Genomic DNA, 17,597 nt, shown 5'->3' with positions numbered 1-17,597 from the left:
GGGCGGAGGGGGGACGGCGAGGGAGGCGGCGCTCGGCTCGGGGAGGGGGCGTTGGGGGCGGTGGTGGTCGGGTGCGGCGGGGGCAGCTTAGTGTGGGGGGAAGCTTAATAATGGCGCACCACGAAGCGGTGCGCCATTAGAATGTTTTTTTACATAGCAATGGCGCACCAGCTAGAGATGCGCCATTAGTAATATTTTTTTTATTATTTTTTGTTGCATCTAATAATTTTTTAGAAAATGAATATGAATATGAAACAGTAATAATTTTTTATAAAAACCGTAATAATATTTATGAATATGAAAAAAATCATCAAATTTATTATTTGAAAATATAATCAAATTTGTTTTTTTTGCAATTTTAGTTGCATTCATTAGTAGTTTTGCAAAAAAAAGACACTAATGGCACACCAAGGAACAGTGCGCCATTACTAGTTTAAACTAGTAATGGCGCACTGTTCTCCGGTGCGCCATTGGTAGTTTTGCAAAAAAATAAAAAATAAAAAAAAATAGTAGTGGCGCACTATGTGGCTGGTGCGCCATTTCTAGTTAGAACTAGTAATGGCGCACTGTGCCCTGATGCGCCATTAGTATGTTTGGAAAAAATAAAATAAATTTTTTTTGTTTCTAATGGCGCACCGTTTGTCTGGTGCGCCATTAGTGTCTTTCACACTAATGGCACACCAGCACATGGTGCGCCACTGCTATATAGCAATGGCGCACCACATGTCTGGTGCGCCATTAGTGGTCATTCCATCTATAGCCCTTTTCCTAGTAGTGATTGGTCCCGGTTTGTCCCACCAACCGGGACCAAAGGGTCCGGACGAACCGGGACCAATGCCCCCACGATGCCCGGCAGGCCCCTGGCCGCACGAACCGGGACGAATGCTCACATTAGTCCCGGTTCGTGACTGAACCGGGACTAATGTGAATATTGCCCTGTGACCAAAGCCCAGTTTTCTACTAGTGCTGGCTAAGTGGTTGGGCAGGCGGTTGTGCAGCCTAACGATTCGAGTTCAATTCTTAGAATTGACAGGTGGTGCACATGGGTTTTCCTCGTTTATTGAGGATCAAGCTTGGTCTGTGGTGCAACCACCCATTAGGATTTATCTTGGTACTCATACTTAAAATGGTTGTATGCATCGCTAGTTAGTGCATAGGCCGGGAAGTGGAAAACTCTCCCATTTTTATTAGGGCTCGCTCGCTAGACACAGGCCCATCCTACCCACCCTCGATGCCGGCCGGAACCGCCGGGTAAAGCCCGTCGCAGTGGCCACCGGCGGGGCCCATTTTCTCCATTGCTCGGGGATGGCTGATGTGAGGCGGCCTGTCCAGGAGGCGGCGGTACAACGGCGGAGGCTGGCGGCGGTTGCGTCCTCGCGGCGTCGCACGTGGGAGGAAAGTGGAACTTGATGAGATGACCCCTCTCGAACCAGAAAGTAGTGCAGCACAAGAAAATGTTTCTGTGGTGCCTGCACCGACTAGAGAGGAAGTTAATGATGACGATCATGATCAAGTTACCACTGAACTTCGTAGGCCCACAAGGACATGTTCCGCACCAGAGTGGTACGGCAGCCCTGTCCTGGAAATCATGTTGTTGGACAACGGTGAACCTTCGAACTATGAAGAAGCAATGACGGGTCCAGATTCCAACAAATGGCTTGAAGCCGTGCAATCCGAGATAGGATCCATGTATGAAAACAAAGTATGGACTTTGACAGACTTGCCCGATGATCGGCGAGCGATAGAAAATAAATGGATCTTCAAGAAGAAGACGGACGCGGATGGAAATGTTACCACCTATAAAGCTCGACTTGTCGCTAAGGGTTATCGACAAGTTCAAGGAGTTGACTACGATGAGACCTTCTCACCCGTAGCGAAGCTGAAGTCCGTCCGAATCATGTTAGCAATTGCTATTGGGGAACGTAGCAGAAATTCAAAATTTTCCTACGTGTCACCAAGATCAATCTAGGAGATGCTAGCAACGAGAGGGGAGGAGTGCATCTACATACCCTTTTAGATCGCGAGCGGAAGCGTTCAAGTGAACGGGGTTGATGGAGTCGTACTCGTCGTGATCCAAATCACCGATGACCGAGCGCCGAACGGACGGCACCTCCGTGTTCAACACACGTATGGTTGGGAAGACGTCTCCTCCTTCTTGATCCAGCAAGGGGAGGGAGAGGTTGATGGAGATCCAGCAGCACGACGGCGTGGCGGTGGAAGCAGCGGGGATCTCGGCAGGGCTTCGCCAAGCTCAGCGAGAGGGAGAGGTGTCACGGGAGGGAGAGGGAGGCGCCAGGGGCTTGGGGTGCTGCTCCCATGCGCCTCCCCACTATATATAGGGGTGGAGGGGGCTGGTTTCTTGCCCTCCAAGTCCATTGGGGCGTTGGCAAAGGTGGGGGAAAGAAATCCCATCATTTCCCTTCCCCACCGATTGTTATCCCCCTTTTTTAGGGATCTTGATCTTATCCCTTCGGGATATGATCTTATTCCTTCCAAGGTGGGATCTTGGTGCGCCATGACCAGGGGTGTGGGGCCTTGCCCCCACTACCCATGTTCACGTGGGTCCCCCCATGCAGGTGGGCCCCACTTCAGAACATTCTAGAACCTTCCCAGTACAATACCAAAATATCCCGAACATTTTCCGGTGGCCAAAATAGGACTTCCCCTATATAAATCTTTACCTCCGGACCATTCCGGAACTCCTCGTGACGTCCGGGATCTCATCCGGGACTCCGAACGACTTTCGGATTTCCGCATACTAATATCTCTACAACCCTAGCGTCACCGAACCTTAAGTGTGTAGACCCTACGGGTTCGGGAGACATGCAGACATGACCGAGACGACTCTCCGGTCAATAACCAACAACGGGATCTGGATACCCATGTTGGCTCCCACATGTTCCACGATGATCTCATAGGATGAACCACGATGTCGAGGATTCAATCAATCCCGTATACAATTCCCTTTGTCAATCGGTACGTTACTTGCCCGAGATTCGATCGTCGGTATCCCAATACCTTGTTCAATCTCGTTACCGGCAAGTCACTTTACTCGTACCGTAACGCATGATCCCGTGGATAACTCCTTAGTCACATTGAGCTCATTATGATGATGCATTACCGACTGGGCCAGAGATACCTCTCCGTCATACGGAGTGACAAATCCCAGTCTCGATTCGTGCCAACCCAACAAACACTTTCGGAGATACCTGTAGTGCACCTTTATAGCCACCCAGTTACGTTGTGATGTTTGGTACACCCAAAGCATTCCTACGGTATCCGGGAGTTGCACAATCTCATGGTCTAAGGAAATGATACTTGACATTAGAAAAGCTCTAGCAAACGAACTACACGATCTTGTGCTATGCTTAGGATTGGGTCTTGTCCATCACATCATTCTCCTAATGATGTGATCCTGTTATCAATGACATCCAATGTCCATGGTCAGGAAACCATAACCATCTATTGATCAACGAGCTAGTCAACTAGAGGCTTACTAGGGACATGTTGTGGTCTATGTATTCACACATGTATTACGGTTTCCAGTTAATACAATTATAGCATGAACAACAGACAATTATCATGAACAAGGAAATACAATAATAACCATTTTATTATTGCCTCTAGGGCATATTTCCAATAGTCTCCCACTTACACTAGAGTCAATAATCTAGTTCACATCACCATGTGATTAGCACTCAAAGTTCACATCGCCATGTGACTAATACCCAAGAGTTTACTAGAGTCAATAATCTAGTTCACATCACCATGTGATTAACACTCAATGAGTTCTAGGGTTTGATCATGTTATGCTTACGAGAGAGGTTTTAGTCAACGGGTCTGCAACATTCAGATCCGTGTGTGCTTTACGAATCTCTATGTCATCTTGTAGATGCAGCTACCACGCGCTACTTGGAGCTATTCCAAATAACTGCTCTACTATATGAAGCCGGTTCACTACTCAGAGTCATCCGGATTAGTGTCAAAGTTTGCATCGACGTAACCCTTTACGACGAACCCCCTTTCCACCTCCATAATCAAGAAAATTCCTTAGTCCACTAGATACTAAGGATAAGTTCGACCGCTGTCATGTGATCCCTTCCTGGATCACTATTGTACCCCTTGACTAACTCATGGCAAGGCACACTTCAGGTGCGGTACACAGCATAGCATATTGTAGAGCCTACGTCTAAAGCATAGGGGATGACCTTCGTCCTTTCTCTTTCTTCTGCCGTGGTCAGGTCTTGAGTCTTACTCAATACTCACACCTTGTAACACAGCCAAGAACTCCTTCTTTGCCGATCTATTTTGAACTCCTTCAAAATCTTGTCACGGTATGTATTCATTTGAAAGTACTATTAAGCGTTTTTGATCTATCCTTATAGATCTTGATGCTCAATGTTCAAGTAGCTTAATCCAGGTTTTCCGTTAAAAACACTTTTCAAATAACCCTGGATGCTTTCTAGAAATTCTACATCATTTCTGTTCAACAATATGTTAACAACATATACTCATCAAAAATTCTATAGTGCTCCCACTCACTTCTTTGGAAATACAAGTTTCTCATGAACTTTGTATAAACCCAAAATCTTTGATCATCTCATCAAAGCGTTCATTCCAACTCCGAGATGCTTACTCCAATCCTTAGAAGGATTGCTGGAGCTTTGCATACTTGTTAGCATCTTTCAGGATTGACAAAACCTTCTGGTTGTATCACATACAACCTTTCCTCAAGAAAATCGTCGAGGAAACAATGTTTTGACATCCTATCTGCAAGATTTCATAAATAATGCAGTAACTGCTAATATAATTTTAACAGACTCTTAGCATCGCTACGAGTGAGAAAGTCTCATCGCAGTCAACTCCTTGAACTTGCCGGAAAACATCTTAACGACAAGTCGAGCTTTCTTAATGGTGACACTTACCATCATTGTCTGTCTTCCCTTTAAAATCCATCTGCACCCAACAGCCTTACGACCATCAAGTAGTTCTTCCAAAGTCTATACTTTGTTTTTATACATGAATCCTCTCTCGGATTTTATGGCCTCGAGCCATTCGTCGGAATCTGGGCCCACCACCGCTTCTCCATAGCTCATAGGTTCCTTGTTGTCTAGCAACATGACTTCCAAGACAGGATTACGTACCACTCTGAAGTAGTACGCATCCTTGTCGTCCTATGAGGTTTGGTAGTGACTTGATCTGAAGTTTCATGATCACTATCATAAGCTTCCACTTCAATTGGTGTAGGTGCCACAGGAACAACTTCCTGTGCCCTGCTACACATTAGTTGAAGTGACGGTTCAATGACCTCATCAAGTCTCCACCATCCTCCCACTCAATTCTTTCGAGAGAAACTTTTCCTCGAGAAAGGACCCGTTTCTAGAAACAATCACTTTTGCTTCCATATCTGAAATAGGAGGTATACCTAACTGTTTTGGGTATTCTATGAAGATGCATTTATCCGCTTTGGGTTCGAGCTTATCAGCCTGAAACTTTTTCACATAAGCGTCGCAGCCCCAAACTTTTAAGAAACGACAACTTAGGTTTCTCTAAACCATAGTTCATACGGTGTCGTCTCAACGGAATTGCGTGGTGCCCTATTTAAAGTGAATGCGGTTGTCTCTAATGCCTAACCCATAAACGATAGTTGTAATTCGATAAGAGACATCATGGTATGCACCATATCCAATAGGGTGCAGTTATGATGTTCGGACACACCATCACAATATGGTGTTCCAGGCGGTATTAGTCGTGAAACAATTTCCACAATTTCTTAATTGTGTGCCAAACTCGTAACTCAGATATTCATCTCTATGATCATATCACAGACATTTTATCCTCTTGTCACGACGATCTTCAACTTCACTCTGAAATTACTTGAACCTTTCAATAATTCAGACTTGTGTTTCATCAAGTAAATATTCTCAGCATCTACTCAAATCATCTGTGAAGTAAGAACATAACAATATCCACCGCGTGCCTCAGCACTCATTGGACTGCACACATCAAATGTATTACTTCCAACAAGTTGCTCTCTTGTTGCATCTTACTGAAAACAAGGCCTTTCAGTCATCTTGCCCATGTGGTATGATTTGCATGTCTCAAGTGATTCAAAATCAAGTGAGTCCAAATGATCCATCTGTATGGACTTTCTTCATGCATATATACTAATAGACATGGTTCGCATGTCTCAATCTTTTCAAAAACGAGTGAGTCCAAAGATCCATCAACATGGAGCTTCTTCATGCGTTTTATAGCAATATGACTCAAGTGGCAGTGCCACAAGTATGTGGTACTATCATTACTATCTTATATCTTTTGGCATGAACATGTGTATCACTACGATCGAGATTCAATAAACCATTCATTTTAGGTGCAAGACCATTGAAGGTATTATTCAAATAGACAGAGTAACCATTATTCTCCTTTAATGAATAACCGTATTGCGATAAACATAATCCAATCATGTCTATGCTCAACGCAAACACCAAATAATAATTATTCAGGTTTAACCCCAATCTCGATGGTAGAGGGAGCATGCGATGCTTGATCACATCAACCTTGGAAACACTTCCAACACATATCGTCATCTCACCTTTAGCTAGTCTCCGTTTATTTCGCAGCTTTTATTTCGAGTTACTAACACTTAGCAACCGAACCGGTATCTAATACCCTGGTGCTACTAGGAGTACTAGTAAAGTACACATCAATATAATGTATATCCAATATACTTCTGTCGACCTTGCCAGCCTTCTCATCTACGAAGTATCTAGGGTAGTTCTGCTTCAGTGACCGTTCCCCTCATTTCAGAAGCACTTAGTCTCGGGTTTGGGTTCAACCTTGGGTTTCTTCACTAGAGCAGCAACTGATTTGCCGTTTCATGAAGTATCCCTTCTTGCCCTTGCCCTTCTAGAAACTAGTGGTTTTACTAACCATCAACAATTGATGCTCCTTCTTGACTTCTACTTTTGCGGTGTCAAACATCGCGAGTTGCTCAAGGATCATCATGTCTATCCCTGATATGTTATAGTTCATCACGAAGCTCTAATAGCTTGGTGGCAGTGACTATGGAGAACCATCACTATCTCATCTGGAAGATTAACTCCCACTCGATTCAAGTGATTGTAGTACTCGGACAATCTGAGCACATGCTCAATGATTGAGCTTTTCTCCCTTGGTTTGCAGGCTTAAGAAACTTGTCAGAGGTCTCATACCTCTTGACGTGGGCATTAGTCTGAAATCCCAATTTCAGTCTTTGGAACATCTCATATGTTCTGCGACGTTTCAAAACCGTCTTTGGTGCCACAATTTTAAACCGTTAGCATCACACACTGAACTATCACGTAGTCATCAAAACGTGTATGTCAGATGTTTCGTAACATCTACAGACGACGCTCGAGGTTCAGCACACCGAGCGGTGCATTAAGGACATAAGCCTTCTGTGCAGCAATGAGGACAATCCTTAGTTTAGGGACCCAGTCCGCATAATTGCTACTATCAACTTTCAACTAAATTTTCTCTAGGAACATATCTTAGTAGAACTAAAGCGTAAGCTACGACATTATTTGCAAAGACCTTTTGACTATGTTCATGATAATTAAGTTCATCTGATTATTTAATGAACTCCCACTTAGATAGACATCCCTCTAGTCATCTAAGTGATACATGATCCGCATCGACTAGGCCGTGTCCGATCATCACGTGAGACGGACTAGTCATCATCGGTGAACATCTCCATGTTGATCGTATCTACTATACGACTCATGTTCGACCTTTCGGTCTCTTGTGTTCCGAGGCCATGTCTGTACATGCTAGGCTCATCAAGTCAACCTAAGTGTTTTGCTTGTGTTCCGAGGCCATGTTTGTACATGCTAGGCTCGTCAACACCCGTTGTATGCGAACGTTAGAATCTATCACACCCGATCATCACGTGGTGCTTCGAAACAACGAACCTTCGCAACGGTGCACAATTAGGGGGAACACATCTCTTGAAATTTTAGTGAGGGATCATCTTATTTATGCTACCGTCGTTCTAAGCAAATAAGATGTAAACATGACAGACATCACATGCAAATCATAAAGTGACATGATACGGCCAATATCATCTTGCGCCTTTTGATCTCCATCTTCGAGGCGCGGCATGATCACCTTCGTCACCGGCATGACACCATGATCTCCATCATCATGATCTCCATCATCGTGTCTTCATGAAGTTGTCTCGCCAACTATTACTTCTACTACTATGGCTAACGGTTAGCAATAAAGTAAAGTAATTACATGGCGTTTTTCATTGACATGCAGGTCATACAATAAATTAAGACAACTCCTATGGCTCCTGCCGGTTGTCATACTCATCGACATGCAAGTCGTGATTCCTATTATAAGAACATGATCAATCTCATACATCACATATATAATTCATCACATCCTTTTGGCCATATCACATCACATAGCATACCCTGCAAAAACAAGTTAGACGTCCTCTAATTATTGTTGCATGTTTTACGTGGCTGCTGTGGGTTTCTAGCAAGAACGTCTCTTACCTACGCAAAAGCCACAACGGTGATATGCCAATTGCTATTTACCCTTCATAAGGACCCTCTTCATCGAATCTGATCCGACTAAAGTGGGAGAGACAGACACCCGCTAGCCACCTTATGCATCAAGTGCATGTCAATCGGTGGAACCTGTCTCACGTAAGAGTACGTGTAAGGTCGGTCCGGGCCGCTTCATCCCACAATGCCGCCGAATCAAGATAAGACTAGTAACGGTAAGCAAATTGAACAAATCATCACCCACAACTAATTTGTGTTCTACTCGTGCATAGAATCTACGCATAGACCTGACACTGATACCACTGTTGGGGAACGTAGCAGAAATTCAAAATTTTCCTACGTGTCACCAAGATCAATCTAGGAGATGCTAGCAACGAGAGGGGAGGAGTGCATCTACATACCCTTGTAGATCGCGAGCGGAAGCGTTCAAGTGAACGGGGTTGATGGAGTTGTACTCGTCGTGATCCAAATCACCGATGACCGAGCGCCGAACGGACGGCACCTCCGCATTCAACACACGTACGGTTGGGAAGACGTCTCCTCCTTCTTGATCCAGCAAGGGGAGGGAGAGGTTGATGGAGATCCAGCAGCACGACGGCGTGGTGGTGGAAGCAGCGGGGATCTCGGCAGGGCTTCGCCAAGCTCAGCGAGAGGGAGAGGTGTCACGGGATGAAGAGGGAGGCGCCAGGGGCTTGGGGTGCTGCTCCCATGCGCCTCCCCACTATATATAGGGGTGGAGGGGGCTGGTTTCTTGCCCTCCAAGTCCATTGGGGCGTTGGCAAAGGTGGGGGAAAGAAATCCCATCATTTCCCTTCCCCACCGATTGTTATCCCCCTTTTTTAGAGATCTTGATCTTATCCCTTCGGGATATGATCTTATTCCTTCTAAGGTGGGATCTTGGTGCGCCTTGACCAGGGGTGTGGGGCCTTGCCCCCACTACCCACATTCATGTGGGTCCCCCCATGCAGGTGGGCCCCACTTCAGAACCTTCTAGAACCTTCCCGGTACAATACCAAAAAATCCCGAACATTTTCCGGTGGCCAAAATAGGACTTCCCATATATAAATCTTAACCTCCGGACCATTCCGAAACTCCTCGTGACGTCCGGGATCTCATCCGGGACTCCGAACGACTTTCGGATTTCCGCATACTAATATCTCTACAACCCTAGCGTCACCGAACCTTAAGTGTGTAGACCCTACGGGTTCGGGAGACATGCAGACATGACCGAGACGACTCTCCGGTCAATAACCAACAGCGGGATCTGGATACCCATGTTGGCTCCCACATGTTCCACGATGATCTCATCGGATGAACCACGATGTCGAGGATTCAATCAATCCCGTATACAATTCCCTTTGTCAATCGGTACGTTACTTGCCCGAGATTCGATCGTCGGTATCCCAATACCTTGTTCAATCTCGTTACCGGCAAGTCACTTTACTCGTACCGTAACGCATGATCCCGTGGCTAACTCCTTAGTCACATTGAGCTCATTATGATGATGCATTACTGAGTGGGCCCAGAGATACCTCTCCGTCATACGGAGTGACAAATCCCAGTCTCGATTCGTGCCAACCCAACAGATGCTCATTATGATCCCGGTCTCGAATGTTGGTCGGAGTCCCGGATGAGATCCCGGACGTCACGAGGAGTTCCGGAATGGTCCGGAGGTAAAGATTTATATATGGGAAGTCACCGTACGGTCACCGGAAATATTCGGGGGTATACCGGTATTGTACCGGGACCACCGGAGGGGTTTCGGGGGTCCACCTGCCCCGGAGGGCCTTATGGGCTGTAGGTGGAAGGGAACCAGCCCTAAGTGAGCTGGGCGCCAACCCCCCCCCCCTAGGGCCCATGCGCCTAGGGTTTGGGGAACCCTAAAAGGGGCGCCCCCCCTTGCTTGGGGGGCAAGCCACCTCCCCCTGGCCGCCGCCCCTCCCACCAGATGGGATCTGAGGGGGCCGGCCCCCCTCTCCCTTGCCCCTATATATAGTGGAGGGGTGGGAGGGCAGCAACACCTTGCCCAAGGCGTAGCCCCTCCCCTCCCCAACACCTCTCCTCCTCCGCGTGTGCTTGGCGAAGCCCTGCCGGAGAACTGTCACTCCACCACCACCACGCCGTCGTGCTGCTGTTGGAGCCTTCTTCCTCAACCTCTCCCTCCTCCTTGCTGGATCAAGGCGTGGGAGACGTCACCGCTCCGTACGTGTGTTGAACGCGGAGGTGCCGTCCGTTCGGCGCTTGGATCATGGGTGATTTGGATCACGACGAGTACGACTCCATCAACCCGTTCTCTTGAACGCTTCCGCTCGCGATCTACAAGGGTATGTAGATGCACTCCTCCCCTCTCGTTGCTAGTAAACTCCATAGATTGATCTTGGTGATGCGTAGAAAATTTATTTTTTGCTACGATCCCCAACACCCTACTCCTCCATCTACCTCCGGGGGGAAACCCTTGATCAGTTGATCGGATTATGGCGGCACTCTTGTGTCGTTCCCTTCTTGGGGGCGTCATTCTTGGAGGTGTGCATTGACTAGAGGGACCAGTGGACGGTTTTGCGGTGGAGCGGCGTTTGATGTCACACATCGACGATGTGGAGTCTCGGCGGCGTGGCGCCGCAGCGTCTCGACGACAGATGTATGATGATGGACGCGCGTAGGGAGGTGGTGTTGTCTGGCGCTATGGTGGCGTCGACGGCAGGCATGTCAAGGTCAATGCATCAGTACCTGCTCTAAAGATGGATCGATGAAAGACGGCGGCGGCGGCCTCTAAGAGTGCGTCGGACTGGTGTGTGCCCCAGACCCGGCAATGCGGCTTGGTTGGGGCCTTCGGCTTTAGATGATAGGCTTTGGTGCGAGGTCTGTTTGGTACTTGACTCGGACAAGCGGCACCCCTTCATCAAGTGGATAGAAGTAGGGACAGATGTTGCCAAGATAATGACTTCAGAATTACTGATATATTACTTTGTAAGGTATTTATAAATAATTAATGAAATGACTGCATGCATCATCCAGGCCAGGGTCATGCTTCTTTTCAAAAAAGAAAAGAAAACACTACCCTCTTGTCTTCATGTGTGCTGCCCCACTACATATTTAGTACTAGTGCACCACCCCTCTACAGCTGCAACGGCAATGTGTATTGAGAAGTTCGCCAATTGGTGTGACTTTTTTTAGATGAAAGTTTAGCTATGCTAGATCAGCTTAGATCTATCTCCATGCCAGGCCAGGCATGTGCCTACACATGATTAATGTTTCTAAATTGTAACTCAAAAAAAAGTTCCTGAATTACCGATAAATCACGGGTGGACATGCGGCCACGCGAGGATGGTATCTCATCCGTTCGCTGCACAAAGATCAGTGCAGTAATTGTACAACGAGCCATGTATATTGATTTCTTGGCAGTGTGTCAATGTTGTATTGTCCATGTATGACACGGTCAGTAAGTGTAAATGCCCCACCACACAATAATTGTACCGATCCCACATTATTTGTTTTAGAGGAGTTAATAGACAGCCTGCACCACCTTCTGCATTTTATCCCCATCCGTTCTCCATCCAGCAGCTTCTCTCTCACTTATCCTCCTCCACTTCATGCATGCATTCTGCTCATCCTCGTTCTCTAGTTCATCCATTCTGTTCATGTGCATAGCTAACTAGAACTCATCCATGGAGATGTACAGTCGTAGCAATAGTGCAGTTCATATCCCTCATCCTTTCTTTTTCTCTCTTAATCCTCTATGACGTAGCATCAGTATTTTATCTCCATCAGCTCCTCCAACACCATTATTTTACGTTCATGTCCTAGTGTCGTTCATGTGTTCATCAATGTCCCGGAGCAGCTCTTTAGGTTCTCCAGCGACGCCCATGGCAATGAGGTCCCTCTACTCACTAGTCAATATAAGTTGAGGTTCATGTCGTAGAGTCAACTGTATCTAGGGCGAAATAATTAGCTAATGCTAGCTCTAGCAGTTTGCCATTCTTGATTTTGTCGACTGTTAATGTTATAAGCGCCTAAATGGAATATTTCCATGCAAGTTATTAATTATAATATCAATGCTAGTGCAGTGTGATTTACCGTTTATAAATTCTGCAACAAATTATATGCAAAACATGTGTACATGTCGGCCACACTCAGGAGGAAACATTAATACATCTTTCACATGCACGATCAATGTCTGGCCGAATCTAAATGCACCATTAAGTGAAAGCAGCCCCATACATCTAAATTGATGGCATTCAAGACCTGCACAACGGTCACATGGTGACGGTCAAGAAGCTGGTGAACATATGCAGCTACTCCATATGAGTAGTGTTCTGTCCACACATTGTCAAACAGGAAAAGCCAGTATGAGCGAGTGCATGTTGTATGGATAGTAAATGACAGCCTAGATGACTCAACATGGGGCAGTTATGACCCACCACGAACGGGGCCTCCCGCGGCCCGAATCGCTAACGGACAAGGCTGTGTTTCTACGAAGATAAATGCATGCTGGCCCACACGTGTGAGGGTATAGCGGGCGTATTCCCATTTCGTAAGAAATTAATACTGTGCAGTATTGCGCGTGAGGGGCGAGATGCTATATTAGCTGCCGATCACAACACGCTGCGGACGCACGGGATAACGGCAGTGCGTGGCCGCATGTCCTCAAAATCTGCGTCCATGATATATATTGTAAAATTTCCGGAATCTATGATTTGAATTTCTTAAAATGTGTCCACCGAATAAGATTAAACTAGTCCACCTAGAACAAATAATCAGATCCCCAAATAGCTACTTTTCCTTTTTATATGAATTAGAGTGAATATTTAACTATGCTTGATTAGCTTCGGTTTATGTCCATGTCAGGTCAGGCATGTGCATACACATGATTAATGTTCCTAAATTGCAACTAAAAAAAGGTTCCTAAATTGCAGTAAACATTTTAAAATTTTAGAAATCAAATATTTTAATTTTTAAAAATGTGTCCACTACATAAGACTAAACTAGTCCACCTAGAACAAATAATCAGATCCCCGAATAGCTAATTTTCTTTTACGAGATGAATTAGTGTGAATTGACTTTTAACTATGCTAGATGGGCATGTGCATATACATGATTAATGTTCCTAAATTGCAACTCAAAAAGAAATTTTCATAAATTGCAATTAATATTTTGAAATTTCATGAATCCAAGATTTTAATTTGAAAAATATGTCCACTACATCAGATTAAACCATTCCACCTAGTACAAATAATCAGAGCCCCAAATAGCTAATTTTCTTATTTTTGTTATCCAAGTTTCCTCATGTATCAACCACTATGTGAGACGTCCTCACCTATCGCGCAATGTTATACTCCCTTCATCCCAAAATAAGTGACTCGACTTTGTACTAGTTTTAGTACAAAGTTAGTACAAAATTGAGTCACTTATTTTGGGACGGAGGGAGTACTTATCACTCAATAATCCATTTTGATGTTGTTATGCTGATATTCATCAACACTAGAAATTAATTTGTGTTTGTTTCTATGGTTATGCTTATCACATGATTAGGATTGTACGTCACACACAAGTTAGCGGTGCCTGGCACAAGCCAAGCACCATAAATTTCTCACATGCTGCCGACTTAAGTTTAACTGGTCGTTTGGATCATTATAAATGAGTCTGTAGGTCATCATTGCACCCAGCAAATAGTATGCATACGAATTACAAGCTTCGAGGCCCACTGCTGCCCGTATAGAAAAGTGTATTGAAGCGCATTATTGACCAACATTGTTTGTATTGCAGCATCGCATGGCACCATGTTCCAAAAATCTGCGTCCCAGACCACTCCATCAATAGTACTAATATTTTACTTTCTTGTTAGCTATTAAATGATTGATATCTTTTAAATAAATGTGTTATTTTTAAATATTAGAATTCCTAAATATAAAATATTTAAAACAAGATCAATATTTAATATATTTTAGTGTAGTTTGAATTTTTGCCGTTTCATTCTTCCTGGCATTTAAAAAATGGATTTTACTCTTATCACTTTGGTTAAAATCCGATTTCACACAATTAAGAAAACAAATTTCAGTAATTCAAAAATACAGATTTAGCTCATCCTAAAGTAGATTTAACTCATTTTGGAAAAATAATTTTATTCATTTTAAAACACTAATTTCACTCGTATCAAAACACAGTTTAAGTTACACAAAGAACTGGTTTCACTCATTTTGGAAAGGTGATTTCACTCATTTCATAAAACTAAATGCACACATTTTGAAACACTAATCTCACTTATTCTGAAACACATACTTTACCCATTAAAAAACAATTTCACTCATTTCAAAAAATAGATTACGGTCGTCTCAAAAAACTAATTTAAATCAATTTCAGCACCAATTTCACATATTTGAAAACACATATTTCATTCGTTTCAAAGAACTGGCTACACTAATTTGGTAAAACTGATTTCACTCATTTAAAAAAGACTCATTTCAATATGTTAAAAAAAAATTGATTTCACTCATCAGAAAAAACTAATGTCACTCATTTTAGAAATTTTACTAAGTTGAGAACACAAATTTCACTCATTTTCATATTTTAGTTTGAAATTGATTTCAATTAGTGCGAAAAACTGATTTCACTCAGAGCAAAAGACTGATTTCAACTATTTCGAAAAACTGATTTGACTCAATTCAAAAAACAATTCCACTTGTTTTGTAAAACAGATTTCACTCATTTTAAGAAATGGTTTGAAATAGTTAGTTTCACATGTTTTAAATGACTAGTTTCAAAATTTTGAAATAACAAATTTCACTTATTTCACACCCACAAATGTGTCACGTGTATGAAATACATATTTCACTCATTAAAAAAAGTTAGTTTCACCCAAGTCAAAGATCATATTTCATTTTTTTCTTCCAGAAAGCTGATTTTGCTCATTTCAAATGTTGAAACTTAAACATGTTTGAATGTATTCAGGATTGATCTTGTTCTAAAGGTCTTGGCTACAGGAGTTCAATATATAAAAAGTTTCAAAAACGGAATTTTTGTTTTAAAAATATGAATAATCTAAATAGTGAAAAGGGAATTAAAAGTGATGGATTTTGGGATGGAGACAGGAAAGATAATCTCAGAGACATGCATGTCGTAGTTTGTACCATGAGCAGTAAAAAGAGAGAGAAGCAGGACCATGCACGACAGCGGCGGAGCTATGACAAGTCTGGGGGCTGTGGCCCCCAAACTTTGGACCAAACTGTGAATAATTTTTTGGGGGAGGGCTTAGATGAGATTTTTTTAGCATTTTACACCCTCAACACCCATCTTTTAGCCTTGGCCCCCCAACACTTTCTACCTAGCTCCTCCACTGATTTACGGGTCCTTTGCATTTGCATGCATGATGGGACCCGAGATAGGGAAATACTAACCTTAAATTAATAGAATACTGCAAAGATTTTTCAGATACTATATGCGGTGGTGCATTGTGGTTCGCTGCTACCTACCGAACCGTAAAAAGAGCTTTGCATGGGCCACACATGCGAGCATGTAGATGGCCGCTTTTCAAGAAGACGAGAAGGTGAGGCCGGATCCACGAAGCTTGTCCTCGAAGATGCATGGCATCACCCAGTCCCCGACGACCCCTTTCCTGAACTGGATAGACATGGATAGACATGGTCCTAGTGCTTCCTCTTCTGTTGACGTCCAGGCCTCTCATCGTTTCGATGCTGCACATCTGGGCGATGTACGCCGGCGCCCCCGCCGCCTCCTCGGCCGGCGTGAAGGGCACACCAAGGAACCTCGCGAGCTCCCGAACGCTGGTGACCGGATCCGCCATCATCTGCTCGTACCTCAGGAACATGACCCTCTCCGGAGCTGCTTTGCTAGCTCGCGTTCCGGTAGCCCAGGAGGTGATCCCAGAGGGGGCCATACGCGATCTTGCCCTGGCACGCCAGCTGGAACATGTCAGGGAAGGATAAGGTGACGCCTCGTGTGCTTCTGTACAAGTGCCACGAGGAAACCAGCATGTCCATGGGCTCCCTACATATATATGCCGCTCTCTGTTGGTAACGTAATACTCCCTCTGTAAATAAATATAAGAGCGTTTAGATCACTAAAGTAGTTATCTAAATGCTTTTATATTTTTTTACGAGGGAGCAATAACCAGAGAAAAAGAACTTGACCATGCGTATTCTTTTTTGATTTGTTGATTGTTTTTGACCATGCGTATTCAGTGCTTCCAAAGAGGTTTGGTTGTGTTACCTACCTGCAGATGAAGAGGATTTTGCAGTCCGGGGTGTCGGCCAGGGAGCGGGGCAGCATGGAGTGATGCATGTGCGTCTGCATGAGCCTAGGCGACGGCAGCGCCTCCAGCTTGGCCTCCTCGCACTCGCTGAACAGCGCCTCCATGAAGGGGACGCACTCGTGCGGGTTCAGGCGGCGGAGCGGGTGGTCGGCGTCGGAGACCGGTACGCGGCCCGCGCCATGGTGGCGAAGGCGAGCGCCTTGAGCCAGGTGGTGCCGCATTTCGGGGGGCTCGCGAGGAGCACGTCGCCGGGCCGCAGGACGAAGCGCCGCTGGACGGAGATAGACGCAGGGCGAAGATCGTCGAACAACCAGACGCCCTGGTGAAGCCGCAACGGCAAGCCCGGGCTGGTGATGCTCACATGGCCGTCGTCGTCCTCCTCCTGGTGCACGTCCGCGTGCTCGGCATGGGGCATCGCATGGTCGTGGTCGTCCTCGTGCACGTCCTTGAACGGCACGGGGCCGACGACGCAGGGCGTGTCTACTGGAGCAGCCATGGCATCCACGCCTGAGAGTGGAGTGCACGGTTGATGCTTCCTTGGTGGCTTACGTTTTTTCAAACTTCTCTATGCACGATGACTTATTTAAGGTCTCAGATCTAGTCCACTGGTCTACACTTTTATTTGATTTGATTTAGAAATCTAGTTCAGTACTGTTCCGTTTCTTGAACATGCAACTGAGTGAATTGCAAAAAACCACCACATTTGAGGCTTCATCTGCAGAAAACCACCAGATCGCTAATCATTTGCAAAAATTATCGCGCATTCAATAAACTTT

At 45.0% G+C, this 17,597-nt stretch overlaps 1 pseudogene; it reads right to left on the bottom strand.

The window, feature by feature from the left end:
- LOC123157006 (flavonol 3-sulfotransferase-like) overlaps positions 1–17,317 on the bottom strand; it is a 72,297-nt pseudogene extending 54,980 nt beyond the window's left edge.
- Between the last annotated feature and the right edge of the window lie 280 nt (positions 17,318–17,597).

Source organism: Triticum aestivum, chromosome 1D (genome assembly GCF_018294505.1).
Source record: "Triticum aestivum cultivar Chinese Spring chromosome 1D, IWGSC CS RefSeq v2.1, whole genome shotgun sequence".
NCBI lineage: Eukaryota > Viridiplantae > Streptophyta > Magnoliopsida > Poales > Poaceae > Triticum > Triticum aestivum.
The sequence above is the reverse complement of the archived record's forward strand: the minus strand, read 5'-3'. Positions and strand labels throughout refer to the sequence as shown.